At 36.1% G+C, this 14,739-nt stretch overlaps 1 pseudogene across 1 annotated transcript; it reads left to right on the top strand.

The window, feature by feature from the left end:
- Window positions 1–2,817: 2,817 nt before the first annotated feature.
- On the top strand, window positions 2,818–3,912 carry LOC128583897 (RNA-binding protein PNO1-like; annotated as a pseudogene). The gene has a single exon (XR_008379580.1). The product of XR_008379580.1 is annotated as an RNA-binding protein PNO1-like (transcript).
- The last annotated feature ends 10,827 nt before the right edge of the window (window positions 3,913–14,739 follow it).

Below are 14,739 nucleotides of genomic sequence, written 5' to 3'. Positions count from 1 at the left end.
GAAGTTAACAACTTAATGGGACATCTCAAGCAGCTGGAAAATGAACATCATTCCAACCCCAAACCCAGTAGAAGAAAAGAAATAACCAAAATTAGAGCAGAATTAAATGAAATTGAAAACAAAAGAATTATACAACAGATCAATAAAGCAAAAAGTTGGTTTTTTGAAAAGGTCAATAAAATAGGTAAACCTTTGGCTAACCTAATCAGGAAAAAAAGAGTAAAATCTCTAATCTCATCAATCAGAAACAACAAAGATGAAATAACAACAGACTCCTCAGAACTTAAAAAAATCCTTCATGAATATTACAAGAAACTTTATTCTCGGAAATATGAAAATCTGAAGGAAATAGACCAATACTTGGAAGCACATCACCTTCCAAGACTTAGCCAGAATCAAGTGGAAATGTTGAACAGGCACATATCAAGTTCTGAAATAGCATCAACCATACAAAATCTCCCTAAAAAGAAAAGCCTGGGACCAGATGGCTTCAAGTCAGAATTCTACCAAAACTTTAAAGAGGAATTAGTACCTATACTACTCAACCTGTTCCAAAATGTAGAAAAAGAAGGAAGACTACCCAACACATTCCATGAAGCAAACATCACCCTGATCCACAAACCAGGAAAAAACCAACAAGAAAAGAAAATGATAGACCAATATCACTAATGAATATAGATGCAAAAATATTCAACAAGATCCTAACAAATAGAATCCAGCAACACATCAAACAAATTATACATCACAACCAAGTTGGTTTTATCCCAGAGTCTCAAGGCTGGTTCAATATACATAAATCTATAAGTATAATTCAGCACATAAACAAATTAAAAAACAAAGACCATATGATTCTCTCAATTGATGCAGAAAAAGCTTTTGATAATATCCAGCATCCCTTCATGATCAGAACACTTAAGAAAATTGGTATAGAAGGGACGTTTCTTAAACTGGTAGAGGCCATTTACAGGAAACCCACAGCCAATATCGTATTGAATGGAGTTAAATTGAAATCATTTCCACTCAGATCAGGAACCAGACAAGGCTGCCCATTGTCTCCACTGCTTTTTAACATTTTAATGGAAGTTTTAGCCATCGCAATTTAGGGAAGAAAAGGCGATCAAGGGTATCCATATAAGGTCAGAAGAGATCAAACTTTCGCTCTTCACAAATGATATGATTGTATACCTGGAAAACACCAGGGATTCTACTACAAAACTCTTAAAAGTGATCAAGGAATATGGCAGCATCTCAGGTTACAAAATCAACATTCATAAATCGATAGCCTTTACATATACCAACAATAGTCGAGCTGAAAAAATAATTAAGGACTCTATTCCATTCACAGTAGTGCCAAAGAAGATGAAATATTTGGGAGTTTATCTAACAAAGGATGTGAAAGATCTTATAAACAGAACTATGAAACTCTAAGAAAAGAAATAGCTGAAAATGTTAACAAATGGAAAAGCATACCATGCTCATGGCTGGGAAGAATCAACATTGTTAAAATGTCCATACTACCCAAAACAATATACAATTTTAATGCAATTCCTATTAAAGCTCCACTGTCATACCTTAAGGATCTTGAAAAAATAATGCTTTCTTTTATATGGAATCAGAAAAAATCTAGAATAGCCAAGACATTACTCAGCAATAAAAACAAAGCAGGAGGAATCACACGACCAGACCTCTGACTATATTGTAAATCGATAGTGATCAAAACAGCACGGTACTGGCACAAAAACAGAGAAGTAGATGTCTGGAACAGAATAGAGAACCAAGAGATGAACCCAGCTACTTACCATTATTTGATCTTTGACAAGCCAATTAAAAACATTCAGTGGGGAAAAGATTCCCTATTTAACAAATAGTGCTGGGTGAACTGGCTGGCAACCTGTAGAAGACTGAAACTGGACCCACACCTTTCACCATTAACTAAGATAGACTCTCACTGGATTAAAGATTTAAACTTAAGACATGAAACTATAAAAATACTAGAAGAGAGTTCAGGGAAAACACTTGAAGAAATCGGTCTGGGAGGGTATTTTATGAGGAGGACCTCCATGCAATTGAAGCAGCTTCAAAAATACACTACTGGGACCTGATCAAACTAAAAACTTCTGCACAGCCAAGAACACAGTAAGTAAAGCAAGTAAACAGCCCTCAGAATGGGAGAAGATATTTGCAGGTTATGTCTCCAACAAAGGTTTAATAACCAGAATTCACAGAGAACTCAAACGTATAAGCAAGAAAAGAATAAGTGATCCCATCTCAGGCTGGGCAACAGACTTGAAGAGAAACTTCTCTGAAGAAGACAGGTGCACGGCCTACAGACATATGAAAAAATGCTCCTCATCTTGAATCATCAGAGAAATGCAAATCAAAACTACTTTGAGATATCATCTAACTCCAGTAAGATTATCCCATATCACAAAATCCCAAGACCAGAGATGTTGGCATGGATGTGGAGAAAAGGCAACACTTCTACACTGGTGGTGGAAATGCAAATTAATACATTCCTTTTGGTAAGATGTTTGGAGAACACTTAGAGATCTAAAAATAGATCTGCCATTCAATCCTATAGTTCCTCTACTAGGCATATACCCAGAAGACCAAAAATCACATCATAACAAAGATATTTGTACCAGAATGTTTATTGCAGCCCAATTCATAATTGCTAAGTCATGGAAAAAGCCCAAGTGCCCATCAATCCACAAATGGATTAATAAACTGTGGTATATGTACACCATGGAATATTATGCAGCCTTAAAGAAAGATGGAGGGAGCTGCAAGCGCCCGCAGGGGCTGAGATCTGGGGAGATGGAAGAAGAAATGGAGGCTCACAGCGCAGTGGTGGAGGAGGGCTTCTCCCATGTCACCCGCAAGGGTGGCTGGCTGGCGAAGAAACGACAGGCTGATCAGCTGTCGGCAACCGGGGAGGGCGAGGACGCGAGCGGTATGATCACAGGGGAGGCCCGGCCATGAAGAGGCCCGTGTTCCCGCCCCTCACGGGGGACGGTTTCCTGAGTGGGAAAGGAGAAATAAGAAAAATTCCAGTCCCAGCTAACAGATACACACCGCTAAAAGAAAACTGGATGAAAATATTTACTCCTATAGTAGAGCATTTGGGACTCCAGATACGCTTTACCTTAAAATCAAGGAATGTAGAAATCAGGACTTGTAAAGAAACTAAGGATGTTAGTGCTCTGACAAAAGCAACCGATTTTGTGAAAGTCTTTATCCTTGGGTTTCAGGTGGAGGATGCATTTGCCCTCATCAGGTTGGATGATCTGTTCCTAGAGTCTTTTGAAATGACAGATGTTAAGCCTCTAAAGGGAGACCATCTGTCCAGAGCAATAGGAAGAATTGCTGGCAAAGGAGAAAAAACTAAATTCACCATAGAGAATGTGACACGGACTCGGATAGTTTTGACTGATGTGAAAGTTCATATCCTTGGCTCTTTCCAAAACATCAAGATGGCAAGAACTGCTATTTGCAACCTCATCTTGGGAAATCCTCCATCAAAGGTTTATGGCAATATTCGAGCTGTGGCTAGCAGAGCAGCAGATCGATTGTAATTTCAAATCAGAAATTACAATTATCTTTGGACTCCAAGAAAAAGACATTGCATTCTACAATTGGTCTCAAGAAACCATGTGAAGAATTTTCAGTCACTTTAAGCCTCAGTCACTTCTTCCATTCTCTGCCAGAGCATAAACAGAAAGATTTAATAGCCTTCACACACCACAGCTTTTAGAGGAGTATTTACATATGAAAATTTAATACTTTTATTATTCTTACACATTAGGTATAATTTATAATTACTTTTCATTTTAAGTCACACATAGCAGATCTATGTAGCTTGTAATCCTCTCACTTGGAGGGAGGCTTCTTGCTTAAACAGTTCTGTGTGAATTTATAAGTTATTTGTGAATTTATAGCATATTATAGAATAAAATTACTTCATAAGTTTTAATTAAAAGTATCATCTCAGAAATCCTCTCTAAAAAAAAGAAAGAAAGATGGAGCCTTTACCTCTTTCATGTTTACATGGATGGAGCTGGAACATATTCTTCTTAGTAAAGTATCTCAAGAATGGAAGAAAAAGTATCCAATGTACTCAGCCCTACTATGAAACTAATTTATGGCTTTCACATGAAAGCTATAACCCAGTTATAACCTAAGAATAGGGGGAAGAGGGAAGGGGAAGGGAGGGAGGGGGAAAGTAGGCAGAGGGAGGGCGATTGGTGGGATTACACCTGCGGTGCATCTTACAAGGGTATATGTGAAACTTAGTTAAATGTAGAATGTAAATGTCTTAACACAATAACTAAGAAAATGCCAGGAAGGCTATGTTAACCAGTGTGATGAAAATGTGTCAAATGGTCTATAAAACCAGTGGTGCCCCATGATTGCATTAATGTACACAGCTATGATTTAATAAAAAAAAAGAAAGAAAGAAAAATTGTTGCATCCTTGCAACAAATGGATGAAGCCCACTTGGTTCTGGTGGATTATTTTAGTTTTCCGATGTGATGCTAAATTTAATTTTCTTTTTTTTTTTTTTAAGATTTTTGCATCTAAGTTCATAAGGGATACTGGTCCACAGTTTTCTTTTTCTGTCATATCTTTTCCTGGACATAACTTAGGTATTAAGGTGATACTGGCTTTGTAGAATGAGTTGGGGAGCATTCCTCCCTTATCAATTTTATGGAATAATTCCTACAGTATGGATAACAACTCTTCTTTGTAAGTCTGATAAAATTTGTCTGTGAGTCCATCTGGTCTGGGGCTTTCTTTTGTTGGAAGATTTTTTTATTGCTACTTCAATCTCATTGCTTGTTATTGGTCTGTCTAGGAGTTTTATTTCTTCCCAGCTGAGTCTTGGGAAGTTATGCGTTTCTAGGAGTTGGCCCATTTCCTCATCATTTTTGAGTTTTTGTATGCAGAGATTTTCATAGTATTCACAGATGACATTTTGTATTTCTGTGGTATCTGTTGTAGTATCTACTTGTTAATTTCTGATTGAGCTTATTTGGATTCTTTCTCTATTGTTGGTTAATCTAAAAAGAAGTCTAACAATTGTATTTGTTTTTCAAAGAACCAACTTTTATTTCATTGATTTTCTGAATTATTTTCTTAGTTTTGATTTCATTTAGTTCTGTTCTGACCCTAGTTATTTCTTTTCTCCTGCTGGCTTGGGGTTTGCTTTGCTTTTGCTTGTCTAGATCCTGGGGACACGTTATTAGATTGTTAATTGTGATCTGCCTCTCTTTTCCATTTAGGCATTTTAAACTGTGAATTTTCCCCTTAGGATGGCTGTTGCTAAATCTCACAGATTTTGATAGTTTGTGTCCTATGTGTCATTCAGTTCAAGAAATCTTTTGATTTCCATTTCAATTTCATTATTAATCCAATAATCATTTAGTAGCAGGCTGTTTAATTTCCATGACCTTGTGTGGACTTCCGTGTTCTGTTGGAGTTTATTTCTAGTTATTGTGCTGTGGTCTGAGAAGGTACATGGGATAAGCTTTATTTGTTTGAATTTATAAAGGTAAGATTTGTGGACTAAAACATGATCAATCTTGGAGAATATTCCATGTGGTGATGAGAAGAAACTATATTCTGTAATATTTTTTGAATAAAATGTTTTATAAATGTCTATTAGATCTATTTGTTTTAGAGCCCTGTTTATTCTAGAGTCCCATTTAAATCCTGTGTGTCCTTATTTATTTTCTGCATGTGCATGAAGGATGTCCAGTTCTGTCACTGGGGCATTGGAGTCCCCAGCAATTACAATGCTCTTGTTCATCTCTTTTCTTAAATTTAGTAGGGTTTGCTGAAGAATCTAGGCACTCTTGTGTTAGGTGCATAGATATTTAAGGTTGTTATGTCTTTTTGTTAAATTGCTATGTTTACCATTATATAATGGCTATCTTTGTGTTTCTTTACTACTGTTTATTTAAAGGCAATTTATCTGATATAGGAATGTCTACACTTACGTTCTTTTGGTTTTCATTTGCATAAAATGTCATCTTCCATCACTTGACCTGGAGTCAGTATGAGTCTTTGTAGTCGATGTGTTCCCTGGATACAGTAGACACCCGGTTGTATTTTTGTACCCATTCAGCCAGTCTATGTCTCTTAAGTGGGGAATTCAAACTGTTCATTTTTATAGAATTGCTACGTGGGATGCTGTTTTCTTCATCTTTTGGCTGGCATCTTATTGTTTCATTTTATCTCTTGTACTATTGTTTTATGTGAGCTCTGAGCGTTAGCTTCTGGGTGTTTTTACACTGGCTGGTGACTATCGTGCTGATCCATGTATTACACAGTTCTGAGTATTTACTACAGGGCAGGTCTGTTCTTGACAAACCCCTCAATGTTTGCTGGAATATGCTTGTGGTAACTAGGCACAGTTTCATCATATATAGTTTCTCAAGTGACAGGAAATCTCTTTTGACCATTCTCTTTTTTAAAATGGTTTTTTAGTTTTTAGAATTATATCTCAAATTTGAATTTAAATTGAGCAAATAGATATAAGGCAATGGTGAATGTGATACATGCCTCCTTTTACTAAATTAAGCTCCACGGATGAGAACTTAGTATACTAATCATCGTATTTAGTTATATATATTATTACTTAAAAGAGAATATTAGCAAGAACAGTTCAAAGAAAAACCTAAATCTATATCACTTAGGATACTGTAGTAACAACAGAGAACATAAGCACTGGCATTCAAAATAATTCCTGAAATTTTAGTGTGCTTGTTTACTTTATAACTAGTCACTGCAGCTACACAGCTCCCTCTGAACAAAAAAGTTTCCAGAGCTTCTCTGCTGACTAAATAACCTTCTTTCCGCCATTGTATTGATTTTCAGTGTTGCATTTTAGCTTCCTTCAGGCCATTTCCTCCAGGCTACCCTTTACTTCCTAAAGCAATAAACATTTTAATTTTGCCAACCAAGCAAGAGATGGCTTATTGGCGAGAGCCCAACTGCCGAGCCCCTAGCATTCCCTGGGTTCTTTCATCTGTTGCATTCTGAGAATAATGCAACATACCCCTAGCAAACTTCTTGTTTTGTTTTCAGATTGACATTTGACTCATATTTCAGAGTAAAAGAATTATGTTCATATTTGAAAAGATGGAGTATGGAAATTTTGACTTGGATAATTTAGATTGCTTCTTTAAGGGGCAAGTAGTCCAACCACTCATTTCTCTCCCTCCACAAATGCGCCACTCCACCTTCTCTCTCCTTCAGCTCTTACCACCTATGCTTATTTATGCTATGTGCAGCCATGTAAAGTAAAAGGCCCTTAAAATTAGCATCACTTTGTTTTTAAGATGAAAAAATGTAGGTCACAACTTGAGAATTTTTTTAACTGTAATAAACTATATATATATATAAAAAGCCATATTTATAGATATGTAAGCATGAGTTTTAAAGAATCAGGACAGAATATTATCCCAGTACATCAGAATAGATTGATTTTTAAATAATTCCTCGTATAGCATGGGACGATATTTATTGGAAGGATCAATTGAGAGACTGTAGGCATCTGACAAATAATAAGCATACAATAAAGATATTCTCTTAGGATTTAATAAAGACCACAAGGCAATTAGTTGCTGATTGAACTTTTAATGTGAAAAGGTAATTCTATGTAGTTTATAGTAGAATTAGCCTTTTTAATTTTTAAATAATCATTCACAGAATGCTGCAATGTACAATGCCAAAGTACAGAGTAGTCCCTTTTATTCTTTTCCCAGGCTCTCCCAATGTTAACATCTTGGGTACCTATAGTATCATATCAAAACCTGATAATTGACATGGTAGTATCTGTAGGGCTTGCTCAGGTTTTACTGTTTATAGGTAGATTCATTTGTGACTGTGTATATATAGTTCCATGCAATTTTATCACATGTGGTTTTTTGTAGTTACCCCCATGTCCATAAGACCTGGTAGCCACACTCACATGCCTTCTCCCACTCTAAACCCTAACAACTACAAACCTGCTTTATGTCTCTGTAATTTTATAGAAGAGCGCTATATAAGTGAAATTATACTCTTGAGCTTTTGCTGTTAGCTTTTTTCATTCAACATACTTTCTTTGAGGTTTATTCAAGATTTTATGTGTTTCCTTAGCCTATTCCTTTTTACTGCTGAGTACATGGTGCGGATGCTTGTCACAGTTTCTTTAAACATTTCCCCTTCAGGGTGACATTTTGATAGTTGCCAGTTTTTTGCTACGATTACTAATGTTGCTATAAATATTCACATATATGTTTCTGTATAAATATAATTTTTATTTTTCTGGAATAAATGCCAAAGAGTACAAGCACCAAGTCATACATTAAATCCATTTTTAGTTGCAAAAGAAACTGGCGTATCTTGCGAGGTTGTTAAAATGTTTTACATTCCCATCAGCTTGCCTTTAGCCCATTTTTCTGATTGGATTGTCTGGTTTTTTTCTTGTTTTTCGTTTTGACTTTTGAGAGTGCCATCAATTCTAGATATTAGTTTCTTCTTGGATAAATGGTTTACAATTATTTTATCCCAGGGTGTGATTCTTGGTTTCATGCTTCTCACATGATCTTTCACAGAGAACAAGTTTTTGATTTTAATGAGGCCCAATTTTTAATATTTTAATGAGATTAAACATTAAAAGGTTTTTATTTAATAACATCCAAATTTATTATTTGTTACTGAATTGTGCTTTTGGTATCAAAGCTAAAATTTCTTTGCCTAGTCCTGGGTCCCAAAGCATTTATCTTACTTTGTTTTAAGTTTGTATTTATATTTTACATTTAAGTCTGTGATATGTTTCCAGTTAATTTTTCTGTAAGGTGTGAGGTTAGGTTAAGATACAAACATATTTTTTGCTGAGAGATGCCTAGCTCTATCCAGACATTGCTCTAGCATCATTTGTTGAAATGGCTGCTCCTGCTTCATTGGATTTCTTGTGCACCTTTGTAAAAAATCAATTGTGTTGGGCAGCGCCTGTGGCTCAAAGGAGTAGGGCACTGGACCAATAATGCTGGAGGTGGTGGGTTCAAACCCAGCCCCGGCCAAAAACTGCAAAAAAATAAATAAATAAATGGTGTTAGTGTGCAGTGGGAGGGGGGTTTAAAAAATCAATTGTAAATATTCATGTGAGTCTATTTTGGGGTTCTCTATTTCATTCCATTGATCTGATGTTTCTCCAACAGTACTACACTATCTAGATAACTATGGATATATAGCAAGTTTTAACATCAGCAAGAGTAATTCTTCCGGGCAGCACCTGTGGGTCAGTGGATAGGGCCCTGGCCTATTCCAAGGGTGGCGGGTTCGAACCTGACCCCAGCCAAACTGCAACAAAAAAAAAAGTTGGGCATTCTGGTGGGTGCCTGTAGTCCCAGCTACTCAGGAGGCTGAGGCAAGAGAATCGCCTAAGCCCAGGAGTTGGAGGTTGCTGTGAGCTGTGATGCCACCGGACTCTACTGAGGGTGACAAAGTGAGCCTCTGTCTCTAACAAAAAAAAAAGAGTGATTCTTCCCACATTGTTTTTCTTTGTCAAAAGAAGGGTCTGTGCTTTTTCCTATAAATTTTAGAATAAGATCTTCTCTGCCTAAAAATAAATTGTTGGGATGTTGATAGACAAACATTAAACTGCTAGGTCAATTTCAGGAGAGTTGACATCTTTACTAGGCTGAGTCTTCTAGTCTATGAACATAGTAAGTCTTCTCATTACTTAGTTCTTCTTTGAGATCTTTAGTCAGCATTTTTTAGTTTAAAGCATGTAGATATCAATACATGTTGTTAGATTTACACCTCAGCCTTCACCTTATATGGGGCAATTGTAAAATAAATAGTATTGCATCTTATATTTTGCTTTGTTGAACTCACTTATTAGTTCAAGGATATTTTTTGTAGATATTTGGGGATTTTCTATATATGACAATCATGTAAAGCAAAAATAGAAATAGTTATATTTCCTTTTTTCCAATAGGTATGCTTTTTGTTCCCTTCTCTTGCCTTATTGTGCTGGCTGGAACTTCCAGTGCTCTGCTGAGCAAGATATGAGATAGCAGACACCCATATCTTGTTCTCAATCTGAGAAGCCCATTGAGTGGAATGTTTTGCTGCAGGTTTTTGTTAATGATCATTATCAAGTTGAGCAAGTTCTCCCTTATTAATATTTTGCTGGAATTTTTTATCATAAATAGGTGTTGGGTTTTGTCAAATGATTTTTCTGTGTTAATAGATATGATTGTATATTTTTTCTTTAGTATAATTGATAAATTATATCAAATGATTTTCAAATCTTGAGCCACCCTTCTATATCTAAAACCGATCCCATCAACAATGGTGTTTAACTCTTTTTATTCATTAATGAATTCAGTTTTATAATACCTAGTTGAAAGTTTTAGTTTCTAAGATTATGGGAGATATTAGTCACTAGTTTTCTTCCTACTTGTTTGTGTGGTTTGGGGATCAGCTAATAATACTGGCCAAAAAAATGAGCAAGAAGTGTTTCTTCCTTTTCTATGTACTGACAGAGATTGAGTAAATTTGTTAGTTCTTTAATTTTTTTGGTGAAAACATCTAAGGCTATGGATTTTGGGAGAGGAGGAGCTTTAGAATTGCAAAGTAAATGTTTTAATATGGCTGGTTAGGTTGAGTAAACTATGGATCTTACCTCATGTTTACTGATTTTATCCTGTGTCATCTTTACTTTTAAGAATATTCGGTGAGGTTTGTATTTCGTTAGTATATCTTTCAGTTCTAAAATTTTCATTTAATTGTTTTTTTGTAACTTTCTTTTCTAAGATGTTCTAATCTTTTTTTTATTTGTGTCTAGAGAATTTGTTACTGCTTCTTAAAGCATTTATATGACTGCTTTAAAATTCTTATCACATAATTCCAACATGTGAATCATCTAGGTATTGATGTCAATTGATTTTCTTCCATCAAGTTGTGTTTTTCTTAGTTCTTGGCATTGTAAGAGATTTTTAAATTGTATCCTTGACATTTCGCACATTTTCGTGGGAGACTCTTGATCCTATTTAAAACTTCTATTTTAGCAGGCAATCACGTTATTAGGCTTAATGTGTAAGTCCTAGAATACTTTCATAAACTCTAATCTCAATGACAATCTAGTTTTCACAACTTTGGCAATGGTATTCTGGCGTGCTTTATGCCACTAGGCTGACTACCAGGGCCAGTTGGGCTTCCCAGTAGGAATGAGCTGGGGTTGGATCCTGCCCAGATTCTGCTGATGCTGCCACCATGGGTAGGTGTCCCACCTCCTGCCCCAGGTGTCGGACAGGAACCTTACTCATGCTGACACTGCAGCAGACTAGGACTGCCATCCCAGGCATGTAGCCTGTGGGCACAGGAGATAAGTCCTACCTAGGGATTCACTTTGCCATTTTTAGCAAGCTGTCAGAATGTATGGTGTGGTAAGTGGGTTCGCCCATTTGACTCCACTATTGTGGGTACTATGAACAGATCAACCACTCCAGCTGGTAGACTGCAACAGGAGATAGGTTGGCCCAACTTGGCTTTACATATGTAGCTCCTGCAGGTAGATCAGTTGTACAATAAACTTTTTTTTTTTTTTTTGATTTGTTTTTTTTTTTGGCCGGGGCTGGGTTTGAACCCGCCACCTCCGGCATATGGGACCGGCGCCCTACTCCTTGAGCCACAGGCGCCGCCCAATAAACTTTTAAACATGCATTGTATATATTAAAATTAAATCAATATATGAAAGAATTCTTATGCTTTCTTTTTTCAACCTCTGTGTTAAAATTTGTTGATAACTTTTAGCCAAATGTGATTTGGAAATATTTTCTCCTCTGTTCTTATCCAACATTTTCTTTTCTTTTTTTTTTTTAGGGTCTTCTGATTCCCATCTACATGTCTTCTGATGGTGTTGTTTTTCATAATTTATATCAGGGCAGCCATGCCTTTAAATCCATGCTTTATCAAGCTTGAATTTCTTAGTATTTATGTCTGCCAGTAAATTTTAAATACAATCTTGAACTATTGTTTTTATAAAGAAACTAGGTTTCTCTGAAATGTGCTCTGCAAATATTTTTTCCTACTTATTATATTTTCTTTTCTTTCTTTCTTTTTTATTTTTGGAGACAGAGTCTCACTTCATAGAGACAGCTTGGTAGAGTGCTGTGGTGACATAGCTCACAGTACTCTCCAACTCTTGGGCTCAAGTGATCCCCTTGCCTCAGCCTCCCGAGCCGCTAGGACTACAGGTGCCTGCCACAACTCCCAGCTATTTTTAAAGGTGAGGCCTTGCTCTCACTCAGGCTGATCTAGAACATGTGAACTCAGGCAAATCACCCGCCTCAGCCTTCCAAGTGTTAGGATTACAGACGTGAGCCAAGGCGCCCAGCCTAATATTTTCTTAAATTTATGGTGATGAACTTTATCTTGTGCCTTGACATCTGCCTCTGTCTGCCCATTATTCAGTAATAATGGAGGGACCATTTGATGTGAATAGTAACTTCTTACATGTAATCCAAATTTGACTTTCTTTTCTGGGCAGAAATATAGACATAACTGTACTTCATCTTTTCTAACTATGAAATGTCTTCTAGAATAGCAACTGAAGATACTTTACATTGGGACCAGACCATTGTGTACTCAATGAGAAATTGGCTATAAGCCAATTCTACTATGTAGCCAGATAGACATGAATGTATATGAATTGTCATTTTGCATTATTTGATTTTCCTCTCCTTTTTCTAAATGTGACTCTTAAAAATTCACTTTAAGTATGTGTATCCCTAATTTCACCAAACAACAATTAAAGTTATAAAAATTTTACATTCCTTTGACTTTATTCCAGTTCTAAGTTAATTAGTACCTCTGAGAAAACATGTGTCCCTAAGTCTCATACAGAACACTTCTGACACCAGATTTGCATTTTTCCCCACACTGACCAATTTTTCTACACTAGTTACACGTCGCATAATTTGATTCGATTTTGACACTATGTACCAGGAAGCAGTGTCATATCCCAAAGGTAAAGGGCTCAGTCCCACAAGACTGCCCTCACTGCAGATGCTAGTCACAAGTCCAGGTCTCCCATACTTGTTACTAACTGGATTTAAATTAAGAGTTTCCATAGCCTTCTCTTTGGGTTTGATAATTTGCTAGAGTAGCTCACAGAACTAAGGAAACATGTTATTATAAATGATACAACTCAGCAATACTCAGATGGAAAAGATGCATTAGTCAAAGCATGGGGTAGGAAGCAGCTCAGAGCTTCCATGCCCTCTGCAGGCAATCACCCTCCAACTATCTCCCTGTGTTCAACAATCTAGAAGCTCATTGGATCTCCTTGTTGCAGAGTTTATATATACCTTTATCTCCAGCCCTCTTCCGCAACTTCTCAGGGGTTGCTGGATCAGACTGAAAGTTCAAACCCTATGATCACTTGTCAGTTCTAGAGATTGGTCCTATCCTAAGGCCTTCTTTGGGCCCAGCCATAAGTAACTTCATTATCACAAACTCTGTTGTGATCCACAGGGCTCCTTATGAATAACGAAAGACACCTCCATCATTTAGCAAATTCTAAGGGTTTGGGGAGCTCTAGGAGTAGAACCAAGGACAAAAAAGCAAATATATTTATCATTATACCATAGTACCTTTATTCAATTTGGTATTAAATCTATCCCAGACAGTTCTATATTTAATTATCTATTTGACTCATCAAGCTTATACTTTTTATTAGTAATTCAGAGAAACTGCTATCTCAGACCACTGTATAAAATGACAGAGATAAACCATAAATCAGCTCCTCTTGTTCTCCTAAAAATAAAATTTTATAATCATCTTGTTTTATAATACTACTTTTCAAATTACTTGATTATTCTAGGAGTTAAAAGAAAAAAAGACCAAGGTGGGAGAACTTGGTGAGTCATTACTAATATAATATGCAGTTTTATTTGGGTGATTTAAAAATCTATGAGAAGATATAATTCAGAGGAAAGATGATAGTGAATAAACTAAGATGAGACTGATATTTCAGTTTATAAATATCAAGTTTTAAAACTACTGACTCTTTTTGTTTAAAAAACCGAGAGCTAAAAAGAAAATATCAACAGGAATTAAAGGACAGAGCAGGTCTATTTGTCAGCTGTGTCTAACAGTGCTATTGCCTTTCCTTAGGCAGCTAATTACATGATACTTTAATACTTCCTCCATTTCTACTTCTGTTTTTGTAACTACCCTAGTCTCTGAAATAGCCTTTTCAGACCCAGCTAAAATGCAGTACACAGGAGACTTCTGTGTTTGCCCTGTGAGGAGTGATGGCTTACTGTCCTCCTTTAAATTATTTATTGTCTGTTTCTTTTTTATTTGGCTCTCTGTTCAGGGGCTATTTTACTGTGGCTATTTATTGCTTGTCTTTGTAAAATGGAAATGCTAATACCTAAATTTAATTGTTGTCATCAATTTTAAATATATATGTATATGTCTGTACATATGTATGTATTTCCATACATATTTGTGACTCAGAATGTACTTCAGTGTGAGAAGGCACTTATGAGTTCTCTTTTAGGCTTCACAAATTCCTTCCTAGTTATTTAGCATTGAGGTGTTGTGGTATTTTAAATAAAATTTAGAAATCAACGCAAACTTTACACTTATATCAAGGATTACAAGGAAATGTGTACAAAATATGACATAGGTAGATAGTATACATTTTTAAAAATGTATTTGAATAATGAAAAA

This window comes from Nycticebus coucang, chromosome 4, assembly GCF_027406575.1.
Source record: "Nycticebus coucang isolate mNycCou1 chromosome 4, mNycCou1.pri, whole genome shotgun sequence".
NCBI lineage: Eukaryota > Metazoa > Chordata > Mammalia > Primates > Lorisidae > Nycticebus > Nycticebus coucang.
The sequence above is the reverse complement of the archived record's forward strand: the minus strand, read 5'-3'. Positions and strand labels throughout refer to the sequence as shown.